The 17339-nt window shown below is 34.7% G+C and overlaps 1 pseudogene; it reads right to left on the bottom strand.

The window, feature by feature from the left end:
• Window positions 1-3337: 3337 nt before the first annotated feature.
• The window catches only part of LOC130243862 (soluble guanylate cyclase 88E-like), a 30570-nt pseudogene continuing 16568 nt past the window's right edge, over window positions 3338-17339 (bottom strand).

Raw genomic sequence — 17339 nt, 5'->3', positions numbered from 1 at the left:
TAAGCCTTAAATATTTACTGTCATCATGGCAAAGATAAAATAAATCAGTTATTAGAAATGAATTATTAAAACTTTTATGTTTAGAAATGTGTTGAAAAATCTTCTCTCTGTTAAACAGAAATTGGGGAACAAATAAACAGGGCACTAATAATTCAGGGGATTTAATCATTCTAATTTCAACTGTAAATGACAACAGGCTAGTATTTAATTTGAAACTTAAACAGATTCCCTTTTTTTAGTATTAGTGTATCCTAAACATTTTAATGAGAGAAGAATAATTACATGCCTCAATGCCTTCTAGAGTTTCCCGCCAGGAAGTGAACTCACTTGGAGCAAGTTACAGTACATGTTATTTCCATCAGCACTTTAAAGATTGTTATACTTGAGTTGAACAACAAAAAAAAAAACTACTACTACACTGTAAAAAGATCCTGGTTGCCTTAATTTTTTAAGCTGAATCTAATTAACCTTATGACTCCATTGAACTTATACTATTTTAAACTGACTTAAAACAGCTCGCATAACTTAAAAAAATAGGTTGTAACAATTAACGTAGTTCAATAAGTTACAATGAAATAAAAACATATGATGTCATGACTAATTGTCCATATAATTTTTTACAGTGTAATAATATTACAGTATATTACGTGTAATTCTTTCTTTCTTCTTTCTTTCTCTTTCTTCTTCTTTCTTTCTTTCTATTTTTTCTTTCTTTCTTTCTTTCTTTTTCTTTCTTCTTTCTTTCTTCTTTCTTTCTTTTTTCTTTCTCTGTCTTCAATGTCTCCCTTTTTTCTGTTCTGTTTCCATTAGAGTCTTTCTTTCTTTCTCTGTCTCCTTCTGTTTGTTTTCCCATTAGAGTGTTTGACTACTGATCAGCTGTTTCCCCTTTTTTTTTCCACGCATGGTTTTGTTTTTCAACTGAATAACACTCTCGCTTTGCAATGACCAGGGACAGTTAATTTTGTTTACCTATAGCAACATACAGAAATTTCATTGATTTCATGCAAATTGGGATCTGAATTAAGCATTACACTTCGCTGACTCGCATTACTTAACCTACTGTACATCTGAAGTGTATGCATGTAGTGTACATATGCATTTTATTAGCTTATTTGTGACATTTATGAGTCAGCAGTTGATATTTAAAGAGTTTACATGCAAAAACCTCTAAGTACCGTCTGAAATTTCTATGAAATATGAGGATTTTTCTCAGCATTCTATGTTATTTTGAGATATTTCACTTTAAAGACCATGAAAATAACTTATTTTTCCCATAAAAGTAAAAAAAAAAAACCTGGTAAAACGCTTATTTTAGAAGAAAATTTCAGAGGTCATTTAAAGGTTTTTGCATCTGAACTCTTCATTTTATTAAAACAAGGACCAGTTTTTTTTAATATACATATATTTTCTTTTCAGCTTAGTCCCTTATTAATCAGAGGTCACCCACAGCGGAATGAACCGCCAACTTACCCAGCATATGTTTTACGCAGCGGATGCCCATCCAGCTGCAACCCATCACTGGGAAACATCCATACACACTCATTCACACACACACTACGGACAATTTAGCTTACCCAATTCACCTATAGCGCATGTCTTTAGACTTCTGGGGGAAACCGGAGCACTGAGGAGAACATGCAAACTCCACACAGAAATGCCAACTTACCCAGCTGGAGCTTGAACCAGCGACCCAGCTGCACCACCTTTTATATATATTTAGACATTATTATTTTATCTAGCATTAGTTTTATCCCCCCCCCCCCTGCTTTAAACGTAGTTCTGATTGTTTGACATAGATTTTCTAGATTCTCTAGAAGCCTAAATGCATGTTGTTTGCTTTTGTTTCGTTTAAAAATCCTGTAATATTCAGAGATGGAAAATAAATTCCCATGTTATTAGTAGAAAATTACAAGTGTGAAGAATTGGGTTGTATTCTTACCCCCTTATGCACAACTGTCCATTCATAAATGATATTAGGAACAGATTTTGTTCTTATAGACAGTCGATTATGATACATTTCATTTTATTTCAGTGTCCTAACCTCCAAACACCACAATTGAATCCTGTCACTGATGTAGACCTAAGCCAAAACAACCTTATTTGCTCTTCTCTTGGCTAAAGTTCATTGTTTAGTCACTATAGCATTAGAAATTGCTGCACAATGAATTAGTCCTGTGTAATAGAAAGTCCCCCTTCAGGGCTAATGTCTGTGCATTAGCATTGTCCACAGTACAAATGTGTGCTTATCAGTCTGCTATCTGAATTGGAACCATCTGGACTTACGCCCTAATGCACATGGACCACAGAGAAATCAATGCAGAAGTGTTGTTAACAATATCTAACATTGAATAAATCCATCACTACCACCTGACATCTCAAGTTCTCATAGTTTTGTTCTCCAGTTGGGTGATTTTAAAAGTGTAAACATGACATCTGTGTTTTTCTGCAAAGCTAACTGTGTTCGGGCAAAGTAAGAAAAGCTTGTCTCCAAGCCAACAGACAGGAAGTGTCGCTTAAGTGGTTTCCTGATGGCTTCCTCTTTATCGCTCAATCATATCTGACATGCTGTGTGTGCAAGTGCGTAATGCGTTTCAGAGATAAAGCTATGAATATCCAGTTAGCTATGAATTTAATGTACCTTGTGATACTTGTGATAATGTAAATAATCTCACTGTTTCAATCTGGTTGAAATAATTGAACTATTCAGATAAATAGAAACACATTTCTGCTCAGATTTGTGTTACTTTTTTTGTTGTTTCTTGTTTACTCTTCAGTATCAATGTATTTTTGGCACAGGAATTGCAGAGGTTGAATGTCATATGTCGTTTTTTCTAAATAGGGTTTGTTTCCTGGTTTGTCCTCTGTCTCAGTGTTTATATTTGTGTATGTGTGTTTGTGGCTTATTTAGGTCTCTTGAGTTTATCTGATGTCTTATGTACGCAAAATATGTTTTACAGTAATAATGCAGTGCTTACCAAACTGTTACACTCAGTTATTCAACATGTAAAACAAAATTTGTTTTCACTGAATGATTATAATTATGTACATGTATTATAATTGACTTCTCTAAATTCTTATAGATGTTGTGACTCTACATGCAAATGTGCTAAAATACTTAATACAGCTCGATTTTAACATGTAACATGTTATTAAAATTCTTTAAAGAAACACACTGTTGTCTGATACCCAGGCCTTGTATGAGGTTCAATTTAGGGCACATTATTCTGCAGGGTAGTACTCCTTCTCATACTTCAGCCTTCACATCAAAGTTCCTGAAAGCAAAGAAAATCAAGGTACTCCAGGATTGGCCAGCCCAGTCACCAGACATGAACATTATTGAGCATGTCTGGGGTAAGATGAAGGAGGAGGCATCGAAGATGTATCCAAAGAATCTTGATGAACTCTGAGAGTCCTGCAAGAACGCTTTCTTTGCCATTCCAGATGACTTTATTAATAAGTTATTTGAATCAATGCAGAGATGTATAGATGCAGTCATCCAAGCTCATGGGAGTCATACACAGTATTAATTCTTTTTCCACTGCACCATGAGTTTATATTCTATACTGTACATTATTTCTGTTAAGTGACAAGACTTTTGTCGGAGCAAAATCAGACCTGACTGTCCTCATTAAATAATTAAAAATCAAGGCATGATCATATTTTATTTTGGCAAAATAAGCATAGTCTAGAGGCCATTGCCTTTCACATAAGCCACTTCTGATACCAAATGATCAATTAGAAGTCCAGTTATTATTTGTTGTTCCTACAACTTGGATAGGCGACAAGACTTTTGTCAGGTAGTGTACATTTGTTCTGGTCTACACTGAAAAAAGTGAAAAGGAAATGGCAGATAATTAAAAATATATAAATTGACTCTCAATGAGTAAGTGGAACAGCAGGAATACAATATATTTGTTCCTCAGTCATTGACTAGATAAATTAGTATATTTTAATGTACGTTCACTGCTATGGCATCTTGTTCTCTCATTTTAAGGCTGTTTTAAAAATGTGTTTATGTATTGTACAGTCTAAACAGAAAACATGTAAATATGTGCACAGATGACAAACATTAGTTAATAAATTGCAAAGTAGTCAAAATAAAAGGCAAAGTACAATGTGTGTGTTTCAGATATTTCATATACAAACCCAAGTTCAATTTTTGCATTAGTCTGATCAAAACTGGCAGACTGTAAACAATGAAAATGTAAATTCACTTTTAGACAGTAGGTGGCGCTTGGACATTCTCAGATTACAACAGTAAACGAAGCAGTTTTGTGCTTAAAAAACTCCACTTTATTAGTGTGTGGGGGGTAACACATTACATGTAAGTTATGTAATATTACTTTAAGTAATGAGTAAAGTATCGCATTACTTTTAAAAATTAAGTAATAATATTTGAGTTACTTTTTTGAAAATGTAATGCGAGTTACTTTTTAATTTAAATTAATCAGCTTTTAAAAAAATGCTGAATTAAAATGAAAGTAGTCAGAATAAATCACACAGCCATTAAAAGAATGTGTTCATTATTTTGAACGCATCAAAGAAAAAGAAAAGGGTATTGTCTCAATGGACAGTGATTTTACTTAAGACAAATAGTACAAAAGTAGCAAACACACTGCTTTAAACTTTCAATAATCTAGCTATACACTAGATTAATAGCTCTGGGGTCAGGAAGTTCTCAGATAACATTATCCTAATATAATTTTTTATGTGTTTGATGTGCGTAAATGTAAGTGTAGGTTATACAACGTGTTGTTATTGCAGAGCTTCTCTGTTAAAAAGAAAAAAAAAGCAGGGTTCTGAAAGAGATCAAGACTCAGAAGGTAATAAATAGTAATGTTAAGTAATGTTACGCAACTAGTTACTTTTTTGGGAAGTAACTCAATATTGTAATGCATTACTTTCAAAAGTAACTTTTCCCAACAATATTTATTAGTCATTAAATGGAAGTAATATGCCAAAAAGAATATTCTGAGATATATGCGGATGTTGCAGGGTAAAGTAGAGTTGATATTTGCCACCATCTCACAACATTCACAAAAAAAAAAAATATAAAATAACATAAAAATATATAAATAAAATAGAATACTGTTATATTTTGTTGCAGGTACTTTAATTTGACAGCTTTGTAATTTTTTACTTATGTTTTTGCACACATATGTGTTTGTTATAGACATATTTACATTACATTACATTTCAATTGAATAATAATAACAACACCAGTTGGCCTTTGTCCATTTCACCAAAAATAGCATTGAAATAACCAAGCATTTTTAGAGTGTACTATTAATATAATCAAGACTGCTTATAAGACTAAGTCAGCAGTGCAAGTAAGGATGACCCAGAAATAACATAAGCAGAAGACAATGACAGCAGTCAAAAACAATCACAAAGCAGACACCCCTGCTGAAAAATCCAGCTTAAACAGCCTAGGCTGGTTGGCTGGTTTTAGCTGTTGACCAGCCTGGTTTTAGAGGGGTTTTGGCCATTTTCAGGCTGGTTTCCAGCTATTCCAGCCTGGTCTTAGCTCGTCAGGCTGGGAGATGACCAGCTAATCCAGCTAAAACCAGCCTGACCAGCCTGGTTTAAGCTGGACATAGCTGCTTGGCTGGGCTCCCAGCCTGCCTAGGCTGGTCGAGCTGGTTTTAGCTGGTCATCTCCCAGCCTGACCAGCTAAGACCAGGCTGGAAATAGCTGGAAACCAGCCTGAAAATGGCCAAAACCCCTCTAAAACCAGGCTGGTCAACCAGCTAAAACCAGCAACCAGCCTAGTAGGCCGGTTAGCTGGATTTTTTCAGCAGGGGACCTCTGTTCTGGCACACACTAAACCTCACACTGTAGCTTTGGCCACTTTATGGAACATTTATTTAAATATATAAACTGAGATGATGATACTTATATTCGGTGACATCTAAAAGCAAGGTTCCACAGCCAGACTTTTCATATTTAAGCTGTACTTGCTGCCTGCCCATTCAAGAACAGATCTGATCTAACAGTAAACATACAAACTCATAAACAATATTCTACCAACACCACGCCGGATATTCAAGCAGATTGCAATGCTGTGCTTCGCATGGGGAGGTTAACTGGTAATCGTGAACACTGGCTCCTAAAACTGAGCTTTTTGTTGTTAGCTCAGTGCGGCATTCTCCTGGCCGCCAGCAGGGGTCGTGGTGTTCCTGCACATACCCGGAGCATTCTCTACCTTCCCTCCTTTGTTACTCTTCGTCTTTTTAACCTTTTCTTTATCCTGGGATTCATTGGCAAATGTGTTTGAGTCATGGAGCGCCCTCTAGTGCTGGCACAGCATCAGCGGGCAGATCTGCAGCAGTGGATTTGCCCTCAAGCCTGCTCCTCATTTGAAGTGTTCAGGTGTGATGGGGAATGTTTACTGTTGGTGCAAGAGGAACTAAAAGAAAAAGAAAGGAACCATAGAAAAGACAAACTTTTCAGATATGATATTTGGATGATTTGGAGGATGGTGGACTGAAAGATGCAAGGTTATGGGCCTGGTGAAATAACTGCCAGGTAAGTTTATAATTAAACTCATTCATGCGTTTGGCAAACACTTTATAAGTGATTTAATTGTGGCTGAAGGTACACTTCATAACAGTTCTTCCCTTCCCTGGAAATCAAAACCACATTTGTGTTGCTAGCACAACTAATCATGTTTCTGAAGATATGTGAATTATTATAGACTCCTGAGAATATTTTGTGTTTAGCCACCATATATGGGGGCTCACCATGATAAGAAGACACTGTTACCTGCATTTTAGTTGCATTTTCTGTTTATTGCTATGCTATTTGCAAACTAGGCTTTTTAAAACTTGCTATGATGCTTGCCTGCCAGTTTCATCAGCTAAAATTTTGTCCACAGTTAACAATTTTGAGGCCGGTTGCACAAACGTGTTGAACACACTCTGGGTTGCAGAGTAATTTTGTGTCGTGTTAATTTGTTTCATGGCAATATAATCGTTCTCTTTTAATTCAGGGTTTAAGCCAGTGGAAGTGAATAACTACACCTCCTACACCACCCAACCTGCTCTGAGCTAGAATGGAACCGGCGACTCTTTGTATGGGAGTCGGTTGCTCTAACAAGGAGGCTAAAGACCATAGCTTTTAGTGTCTGTCGTCAGAGTAGTGAGGTTTACCTGCACAGCACTTCACTAGCTGGCCTCTGTTACACTGTGCACATGAAAACGTGACATGCTGCAAAAAAGCCAATCTGTTAAAAATGAATGGTGGTGGAAAGAGTACTGAAAAATCATCCTCAAGTAAAAGTATCATTACTTACCTAAAAATGTAGTGCAAGTAGAGTTACAGTATCTGTTGTAAATATTATGAGTAAAAAGACCTTTCAAAACAAAAGTACTCAAGAGTAGTGAGTATTACGTTTTAAAAGCTAATGCATTTACATTTGTGGATGTGTGTAAACACAACAGTTTGTAGTGCAATTTAATGTAGTTATTGCCCAGCAGGTACACAACGTCATAAGACGTTAATATTAGGTTAGATTTAGGTTGTGATGTCAGTTGACCAAAATTCAAGTCTAGCCAGTGTCTAAGGACAACGTTATTTTGATGTCCAATAACGATGCCAAATGACGTTGATATTTGGTTGATTTTAGGTTGTGTTGGAAAGCTATCAAAATTCAACGTCAAGCCAACATCTTAAACCAACGTCACATTGACGTCAAATACAACGTCCACACAACTTCAAACTGTAACATCATTAGACGTTGATAATTTGTTGATTTTAGGTTGGACATTGATGTCGGCCTGACGTTGAGTTCTAAACCTGAATTTCATCTCTAAACAAAATGCAACATCTCCTTGATGTTGGGGTATAACATCAATCTGACGTCATGTTGACGCCTTGTGTCTGCTGTGTGTTTAAGGCATTTTCAGTCATCATACAGTAAACATCCGTCATCTTCTCATCAATGACATGCATCTAAACAGTCTCTGCAAAGATTATGGACAATTTGGACACTTTTAATGCTTCCAAACAGTTTGCTGCAATTCTAATCTTGATTATATGTCTTGAAGTAGTTCATTATGATGCAGTTTACCTTCTATGTGCAATTTGATTGGACAGGAATCGCAGAACTGATTTTTCCAATGCCCATATACAAGAAAAAAAATAGTGACTGCAGGTTGAAGGAAAGTAGTAGAGTAAAAGTACTGATACAGCACTGTACTCAAGGGAAAGTAAAAGTACACCTTTTAAAAACTACTTAGTAAATTACAATTCCTGAGAAAAACTACTCAATTACAGCAATTCGAGTAGCTGTAATTTGTTACTTTGCACCACTGAAAATGAAGAGATATTATCAGAAATGGATTGAAATTCATCAAATGTACAAGACCGATTCCGAAATAAAACCGTGTTGATGCAGCAAAAGATTTAGAAGGCAATTTAAACAAAATATTATTATATCACTGAAAAACAATTATTTATTGTAATAATGTAGGTTCACAAACAGCTCAAAATACAGCCAATTTTAAAGCTTTATAAATAATGTATAAATTATAAATAGAGCTATTTTATAGGTTAATATTGAAATGTAAGAATTAATTTAAAGGCATTAGTAATATATTATTTGACTATTCGAAAGTATATGAATATATAATATAAAATAGAAATGATTAAAATTCAACAATATATACTCATTTTTAGCAAGAAAAACAACAGTTTTGACTCAGTTCAGTTGCTTTTAGCACAAAATACTTATTTGTAAGAGAATGGGAGGGGCTGGGAGTGACGCTTTACTCACAGCTGATCGGACCAGTTTGGGTCTGTGAAACTAAACCAGATTAAAACCTGCTCCAGAGCAGGTTAGCCTTATAGCATGAGTTACCAAGGTGATGAAACCAACAGGGAAATCAAAATCATTCTGAATTTTTGAGTCCAAAGAAACTTTTTTTGGGTAAAAACCCAAACTGGCTTTGTGCAACAGGCTTCTTGTCTTGTAAGCAGGGTATATCATGTAGTTGTTGTGTTTAGCCATGGGACAATAATCGTTTCCAAGGTATACCGCAGTTTGGAAAAGTCAAGGTTTTAAAACCGCAAAAACTGTTATACCATTCCTAAGGTAAAAGATTATTTAGTTTCTGTTTTTTGTGTTATTAGGACAACAGTATCTCCAGCAGAAAAGATATCCAAAGATGCTGTTTTAAATTGTAAAGAAATCTGTGTTTTTAAAACAAATGAAGCCAGCAAAAATCAATGATTCATTTTCATTATTCAGTCTGACATGTTTACTGCTCCAAAATATTTTAAATGTTTCTCAAAATAAAATATATTGTGTTCCAAGGGGAAAAAGTTTTAGTTTAAAAACATTTAAAAAGAATTCATATTTTAGAGCAGTAATCACAATACCATGAATCCTTGATATTTTTATCCAAGGTTATCATACCATCCGAATTCTATACCAGCCCATGCCTAGTTGTGTTTTGCTGCATGTTTTTTCCAAAATCTTACCTATTTGAGCTTCTGTCGTCTGAGTCCAGCTCATTGCTGTATCTGAGCTCTGCTGGAGTCTTAAAAGACAGATCTTTCTTATCTTTCAGCCAGTACGTCTTCATATAACCTTTACCCTTAATCAAGAGGGATTAGAGTTGATTTCACAGCTCTTTAAGACTTTATTTGCTTGCGGTATGAGTCATATAAAGGCACACTCAAACATTTATCTTTTACTTGAGGAGTTTTACATAAAGCAATGAATAGCACGTTTGGAAAAATCAGCTTTAAACTGAGTACACTCACATCATATGAACATATTTAGATAGACTTGTGTATGTTTTACTTTGGATGGCTCAACTTGGGAAAATTGTTACCAAGTGAATCTATTTTTTGGGCAAGATGTTTTTTTTATTTGCTTTTAAAGAAATGATTACTTTTGAAACAAACAAGCTTATAGTAGCTTTCAGCAAAGGTAAATGTATATCAAATAAATACTTTTTTACATTTTACATTAACCAATGAATCATGTAAAATGATGGCAGAAAATTGTTTGCATAATGGAAATGGAATAAATGACTTTTTAAAAGATAGTTTGACATCTGTGTCAAATCAACAAATTTCAGAAGATTTTTTTAATGAAGGAAGATAAACATAAATGGTGATTAAAGCCATCATATTAAATGTCAAGGATGCATATTTAATTGAGTAACTAATTGTTTTTGAGGGGGTCAAAAGTACTATTTTCACCTCATACTTAGACCCAAATACATGGGGCAAAACATTATTGCAGGAAAATGGCAGCATCATATTTTCAACACAGATATTTGTATAAACTGTCGACTTGAGGATTCTTTGTGTCATTATATGCTCATAGTGAGAGTTTCCAGTGTTGTTTTTTGGAGTTTGGATGCCGGTAACTGTAAGATTGTATCTTCTTTTAGATTTCGTTTTTTGGACAAATCTTTCTCTTGGAATCCTAATTTTTTAAAGGGCCCATAAGGGTTACATTTTAAATCAGAACTGCAATATACACTCACTGGCCACTTTATAAGCAGTGTTGGGAGTAATGCGTTACAAAAGTAATGTATTACAGTAATGTATTACATTTTCCAGTAACGCAGTAGTGTAAGGCATTACTTATGCATTTTCAGTAATATTTTACTCGGTACATGTTCAGTACGCGTGCGTTACAACAAACTTTTCGCCCCGCAAGACATTACCAAATAAAAAATACCGCAAGTAAGTTCTATTTTCCTGTTCGTGGTTAGTGAATATATGCGCGTGTTGTCATTAATATCCCTCTGGCTATTGGAACTTTTTACTTTGAACGCGGAATGATTTCAGCCTCTGAGCTCGAGGTCCGAGACTATTGGCTCAGCCCGGTTCACAGTAAGGTCAAGCCCTGACGTGCAGCGGAAGAGCGCAAAATAGAAAGAGCAGAAGACAGTACATTCGCGAGATGGACGTATGTGCATATGGCGTTATTTCACTGACTACAGTCATAAGCGCAGTTTTACAAGAGCGCATTCATGTAATTCTCTGTTCGTGGACAACTCGACCGCAATTTTTTTTCGCAGTCGCGCGCACTCAAAACACGGCTGCTCACGTGCGAATGATCTGCTCTGGCTCCGTCAGATGATGCAGACTCACATTTTGTGCCTCATGTTTTCTCTTCTTTTCGTGCTTTTGCTCTCCAGAGATCCTCCTGTTCAATTGGTTATCCCAAGAATGTTGATATGGTTTATATATTGCTACAGTATTTATTAGCAATACACGAAACACTAAAAGGTTATGATAAATTCTATAATAAATACTTGTGTTTTTGAGTGTTAGATATACTGCCTATGTTTTAGGCTAGTATTATTTACAATTTGTTAATGAATCCTTCAGCAAACTGTAGTATTAAGAATAGTGAACTGATAAAATGAAATACAAAGTGTAGCTTTACTACAGTAAAGTGTGGTGAATTGTAGTATAGTATACCCTATATTGTAAAAAAAAAAACTACAGCACTGGGTAATTTGTTTACATTACGCTTGTGTTACCATAGAAACTAGTATTAGCACAACTGATTAATTGAAGTACTTTGCTGTAGAACTGTTCAAAACACTGTACATGACAGGGAAAATGTCCTCCACAATCTCATCAGCAATGTGGAAGACAACAGAGACGTGTTCAATTTATTTTAGTTGCCATGATAAAATGGGATTGATAGTGAGATTTATTTGAGGAGTGAATAGTTCAGTAGGCTATAATACCTCATCAAGTTTTCCCCTATTTTTATCGGTTACATTTCTGCTTGCATTCGTTATATTTTTGTTTTAAATGTTGTTTTATTTGATTAGTATGGTGCACCTTTTGGATGTTTCATAAATGTTTTTTTTTAAAATGTATTCTTGCATTCAACTTCTTTTTCTCTGTGTCTTAAGTGTTTGAAATTGGAAATATTTCATCATATAACAAACAACAAAAAAGGTTATAGTGGATTAGATTAAAAAAATTATATGTAAGTCTATTTTAGTATTTGGTTATTGTTAATAAATAGTGTACAAATATAAATTATATCAAAAAGCATGAAAGGAAGAGGGAACACAAGACACAAATTGTGAGTCTGCATATAATCTCACTGAGCGAGTAGTGTACTGTGAGCGCACAAGAAATATTGTGCGTGAGCAGTGCATATTTGAGAGAGCATGAGAAAATTTGCACGTGAGCAGCAAAGGAAATCGGTGCACGAGCATTATATTGAGAAAGCTATGTTCATCATGCTCACTTTGTGCATGACAGTTTTGTGTTGTGAACCTGAATTTAAAGTGAATAGAATAATGGCAAGATTAAGAAAAAAATGCATCTGGTCATGGCATTGGAGTTTACATATAGGCCTGTTGTGTCTAATATGAAAATAGCCAAGCTATTCACAGATATTGCCAGATAATCACTTTACCTTTACCATACTTTCAACAGACTTTGATCATTTGTGATTCTGGCTCTTATCCTTTCTTGCATTGTCTTGAGCCTTCACGTTGCTAAATATATACTATATTGTTAGTAGCCTGGATAGGTCACCGTCATTCTGCTACATCATATCGCTTTCTACTGGATGTAAAATGCTCTGCAGTGCATTTAGTCATTTTAGAATGTTAAGTTCTAATTCTGTAGTTATTTTGGTGAAAGTAACTAAAAAGTAATATAAGAGTAATGTAACATATTACAATTTTGAGACAGTAATATTGTAAGGTAAGGGATTACTTTTAAATCACAGTTATAAGTAATCTGTAATGTATTACAGTTCGGAAGTAACTTGCACAACACTGTTTATAAGGTACACCTAACTAGTTCAGGACCCCCTTTTGCCTTCAGAATTGCCTTAATCCTTCATGCAGTTGCACATCCATGATGCAAATCTCCCGTTACAGCATATCCCAAAGGTGCTGTAATGGATTGAGAACTGGTGACTGTGGAGGCCATTTGACTACAGTGAACTCATTGTCATGTTCAAGAAACCAGTCTGAGATTATTTGCGTTTTATGACATGGCGTGTTATCCTGCTGGAAGTAGCCATCAGAAGATGGGTATACTGTCGTCCTAAAGGGATGGACATGGTCTGCAACAATACTCAGGTAGGCTGTGGCGTTAACACAATGCTCAATTGGTACTAATGGGCCCAAAATGTGCCAAGAAAATATCCCCCACATCATTACACCACCATCACTAGCCTGAACCGTTGATACAAGGCAGGATGGATCCATGCTTTCTTGTTGTTGATGCTAAATGTTGACCCTACCATCCGAATGTCGCAGCAATAATCGAGACTCATCAAACCAGGCAACGTTTTTCCAATCTTTTATTTCCAATTTTGGTAAGCCTGTATGAAATATAGCCTCTGTTTCCTGTTCTTAGCTGACAGGAGTGGCACCCGGTGTGGTCTTCTGCTGCTGTGGCTCATCTGCCTCAAGGTTGGATGTGATGTGCATTCAGTTTTTCTGCATACCTCTGTTGTAACGAGGGGTTACTTGAGTTACTGTTGCGTTTCTATCAGCTCGAACCAGTCTGGCCATTCTCCTCTGACCTCTGTCTCTCAACAAGGCATTTGTTCCTCATAGAACTGCGGCTCACTGGATATTTTCTCTTTTTCTGACCATTCTCTGTAAACCCTAGAGATAGTTGTGCATGAAAATCACAGTAGATCAGCAGTTTCTGAAATACTCAGACCAGCCCGACTGACACCAACGACCATGCCACATTCAAAGTCACTTAAATCACATTTCTTCCCCATTCTGATGCAGCAGGTTGTCTTGACCATGTCATGCATTGAGTTGCTGCCATGTGTGTGCCTAATAAAGTGAGGTGAGTGTAGCTGCTTTGACACAATCTATATTGTAAAAGCGCTATAGAAATAAAGATGAATTAAATTGAATTGTAGCTCCAAAACTAAATCAGTCCTTTATGGAGACACTTTTTTTAAAACATCCGCAACCTAAAATGACTGATTTTGTAATAGCTATTTTTAAAAATGGCATTATTTGCTTCAGTGTTGTGTTTTGCTGTGAAAATACACACATTTTCTCCTTTTTTTGATCTCAAGAACCACTGGACTCCAAAAATCCTACAGGGACTGGTAAATTGTTCAATTGCACACACACTCGGTTGTCAAAAGCCAAATGGTTTTTAATATGCATAACACAGTTAATAGTAATTGCGGTGATGATGGTTCTGGTGATGATAATTATGTATTGTAGTACCTTAACAAAAATCTTTCCTCGCTCCTCGATGATGTATGGCTCATGCTCCAGATGGTCTTTGGTGGTCTGACTGATGTGGATTTGCATGCCCTAATTGCACCAAGAGTATAATTAGCTTTTTAATTAACTGTATTTCTGTAAAATTAAAGATTACTCATTATTATTCTCTGGTTTTGTTTGGTTATTGGAGGCTGTTCTGTGCAGCATGAGAGAGTTTCTCACCACACCAATCGACTCCATCCGAGAAGCCGTGTTCACAGTGTCTCCAAACAGACAATACCTGGGCATTTTCAGACCCACTACACCTGCCACCACCATACCAGAGTGAATGTCTGTGAGATGTTGAAATTAGATTAGCAAGAATATACACTGCAAGGCAAAAGTTTGGGATTGGTAAATTTTTTTCCCCCAATTTTTTTTAAAAAGAAGCCTATTATTTAGCCTATTAAAATGCCTCACCAAGACTGCATTTGTTTGGTTAAAAATAGTCAAAGCTGAAAAATTTTGTAATGTTGTTGTTTTATATAACTGTTTTCTTACTGAAATCAATTTAATATATAATTAATTGCTTTGATTCAAAGCTGAATTGTCAGCATCAATACTTGATCTTAGACTCTTTCAAGAGTTCACACTTAGATAAACTTGGCGCTAATAGCAGGTTAAAAATGCTGTCCCATGAGAGAACCCTGAGCTCGGAGATAATTGAGCTCAAGGCTCCCATCTGGTCAATAAGCATATAAAGGGGGTCCAAGATCAAGTAGATACCAAGACCTCCCCTTAGAAAAGGGAGGAAAAGGAGGAGATGGGGTGGAAGGGATCCTACTGATTACAGATGAGAATCCAGCCATGCTCAGTCATATCATGTGCTCCTCTCGAAATTAGTTTATGAAACTTCACTTAGTGTCACATGATACTTCAGAAATCATTCAGATGTGACAATCTTCTGCTCAATAAATAATAATCGTTATTATTATTATGTTGAAAACTGTTTGGCTGCTTCATATTTTTTGTGGAAACCGTGATATAGTACTATTCAAAACTAGCATTACAATGTATTTAATTTTATTCATCAAGGACACATTAAGTGAAAATGCAGACATTTATTATTCTTTTGAATATTTGCTGTAGGGATGCAACAATAATAGATTTTGGTTGTACGATTATAGTCGAAGGAACAATCACGGTTTCATGGTTATGACGATTATCACATTTATTATTAATTCATTAATTTCAAAACATTACTAGTTTAGTAAATCACATGAAAACATGGTATTTATTGCTGTTCAGTAACCAATTTATACAGCACAAAATAATAATAAACAAACAAACAAAAGTCCATTTCTGTTTGGATTAAAAAAAAAGAGAAATACGTTTTTGGCATTTAAGCATAAGTAATAATTTTACACTGAAAATAACTGACAATGAATGAATAAATGAATAAATGAATAAATAAGAATGAATAAAAAATGGTCTTTGTCTAATGTAAACTTAACAAACTTGTGCGTGAAAAAGACGTGATATGTGAATGGCCCTTAGATATTAGCTTTGGCTATAGTTAAAATCAGCCTTTAATCCAGTGTGCATGCGTATTGTGTTTACGATTAATTAACCGTTATGAATTAAATCGTGATTAATAGTGAAATCATTGCACCCCTAATTTGTTGTTAGCTTTACTGTAAAAAGCAATTAGTTGACTTTACTTAAAAAAAGAGAGTAAACCCTTTGCCTTAAAATTATTAAGTAAATGAAAATACGTTTTATAAAATTAATTATAAAAATAAACAATTTAAGTTTTGTAAACATTTTAGAGTTTCACATTTTAAAGTAAAGTAAAAGATTTTTGACAGTGTTGACCATTCTTCTTATCAACGTATCCTAAAAAGTCAAAAGTTTCACAGTTGGCACAAAACAGGAGAAATAATGAGAAGTAAATCATAAGAATCCAGAAAATCAGCATATTATAATGTTTTCTTAAGGATCATCATGTGACTGAGTGGAGCAATGATGCTGAATAATGCAGCATTCAATCACATTGTAATAATAATTTATATTTTTAAAATTACATTCGATTAGAAAACAGTTATTTAAAATTGTAATAATATTTCACTATTTCAGAATTTAAATAAAATAAACGCTGGTTCTTCTTTAATAAATATTACAAATATCTCACAAAAGCCAAACTTTTGTGTGGTAGCGTACATTTCAAATACATAAAATAGTTGTTGGAGGTGTTTTGTGATTCTGTGTGTGTCTGGATTTACCCACCCACACGGATCTGGATGTTGTCCCCTGTTGAAGGGTCTTTTAGGTGATCAATGGAGCTCAACATGTCTAGAGCCATGTCGCAGATGTGGTGGACGTGGAATGTGGTTTTGTTGGGCACACCTGCCACCACCATGTAGGCATCCCTAATGGTCTCTACCTGAGTGAGTAAGATTACTTATATTTATATTTGCATTTATTTATTTAGGTGATTATGTTATGCAAAGTGACATAAGAATGAGGACACAGAGGCAATCAAAGCAACAAAGGAACAACAATATGAAAATAATAAGACAGAAAACAATAAGACAAAAGTATAATACACTGTTGTTAAATTTTTTATATACTATATACTGTTATATCTAAAATAATGTAAAGTGTTATAGGGCCAAAAAATATATATTAAATTAAAAATAAATAAATACTTAAAACAAACAAAAATACGTATATATATATGTATGTATGTGTGTGTGTGTGTGTGTGTGTGTGTGTGTGTGTGTGTGTGTGTGTGTGTGTGTATATATATATATACACACACACACACACACACACACACACACACACACACACATATATATATATATATATATATATATATATATATATATATATATATATATATATATATATATATATATATATATATAAAATAATCTACTTTTGAGTGTCCTTCAAGATTTTCCCCAAAATATTAAAGTGCCAAAGTATTTTTAAAACTTGCATTTTACAGTAAATTAAAATAGAAAACAAATTGAAATGATTTTTTTTTTTTACAGTTTTTTTAATGAATGAGTGCAGCTTTTTTCAGCGTAAGAGACTTAAAATTAAAACAGTTGTGTATACAATATTAACTAATATTAATTAATATAT

This window comes from Danio aesculapii, chromosome 16 (assembly GCF_903798145.1).
Source record: "Danio aesculapii chromosome 16, fDanAes4.1, whole genome shotgun sequence".
NCBI classification, from domain to species: domain Eukaryota; kingdom Metazoa; phylum Chordata; class Actinopteri; order Cypriniformes; family Danionidae; genus Danio; species Danio aesculapii.
This window is presented reverse-complemented; position numbering and strand designations above follow the sequence as displayed.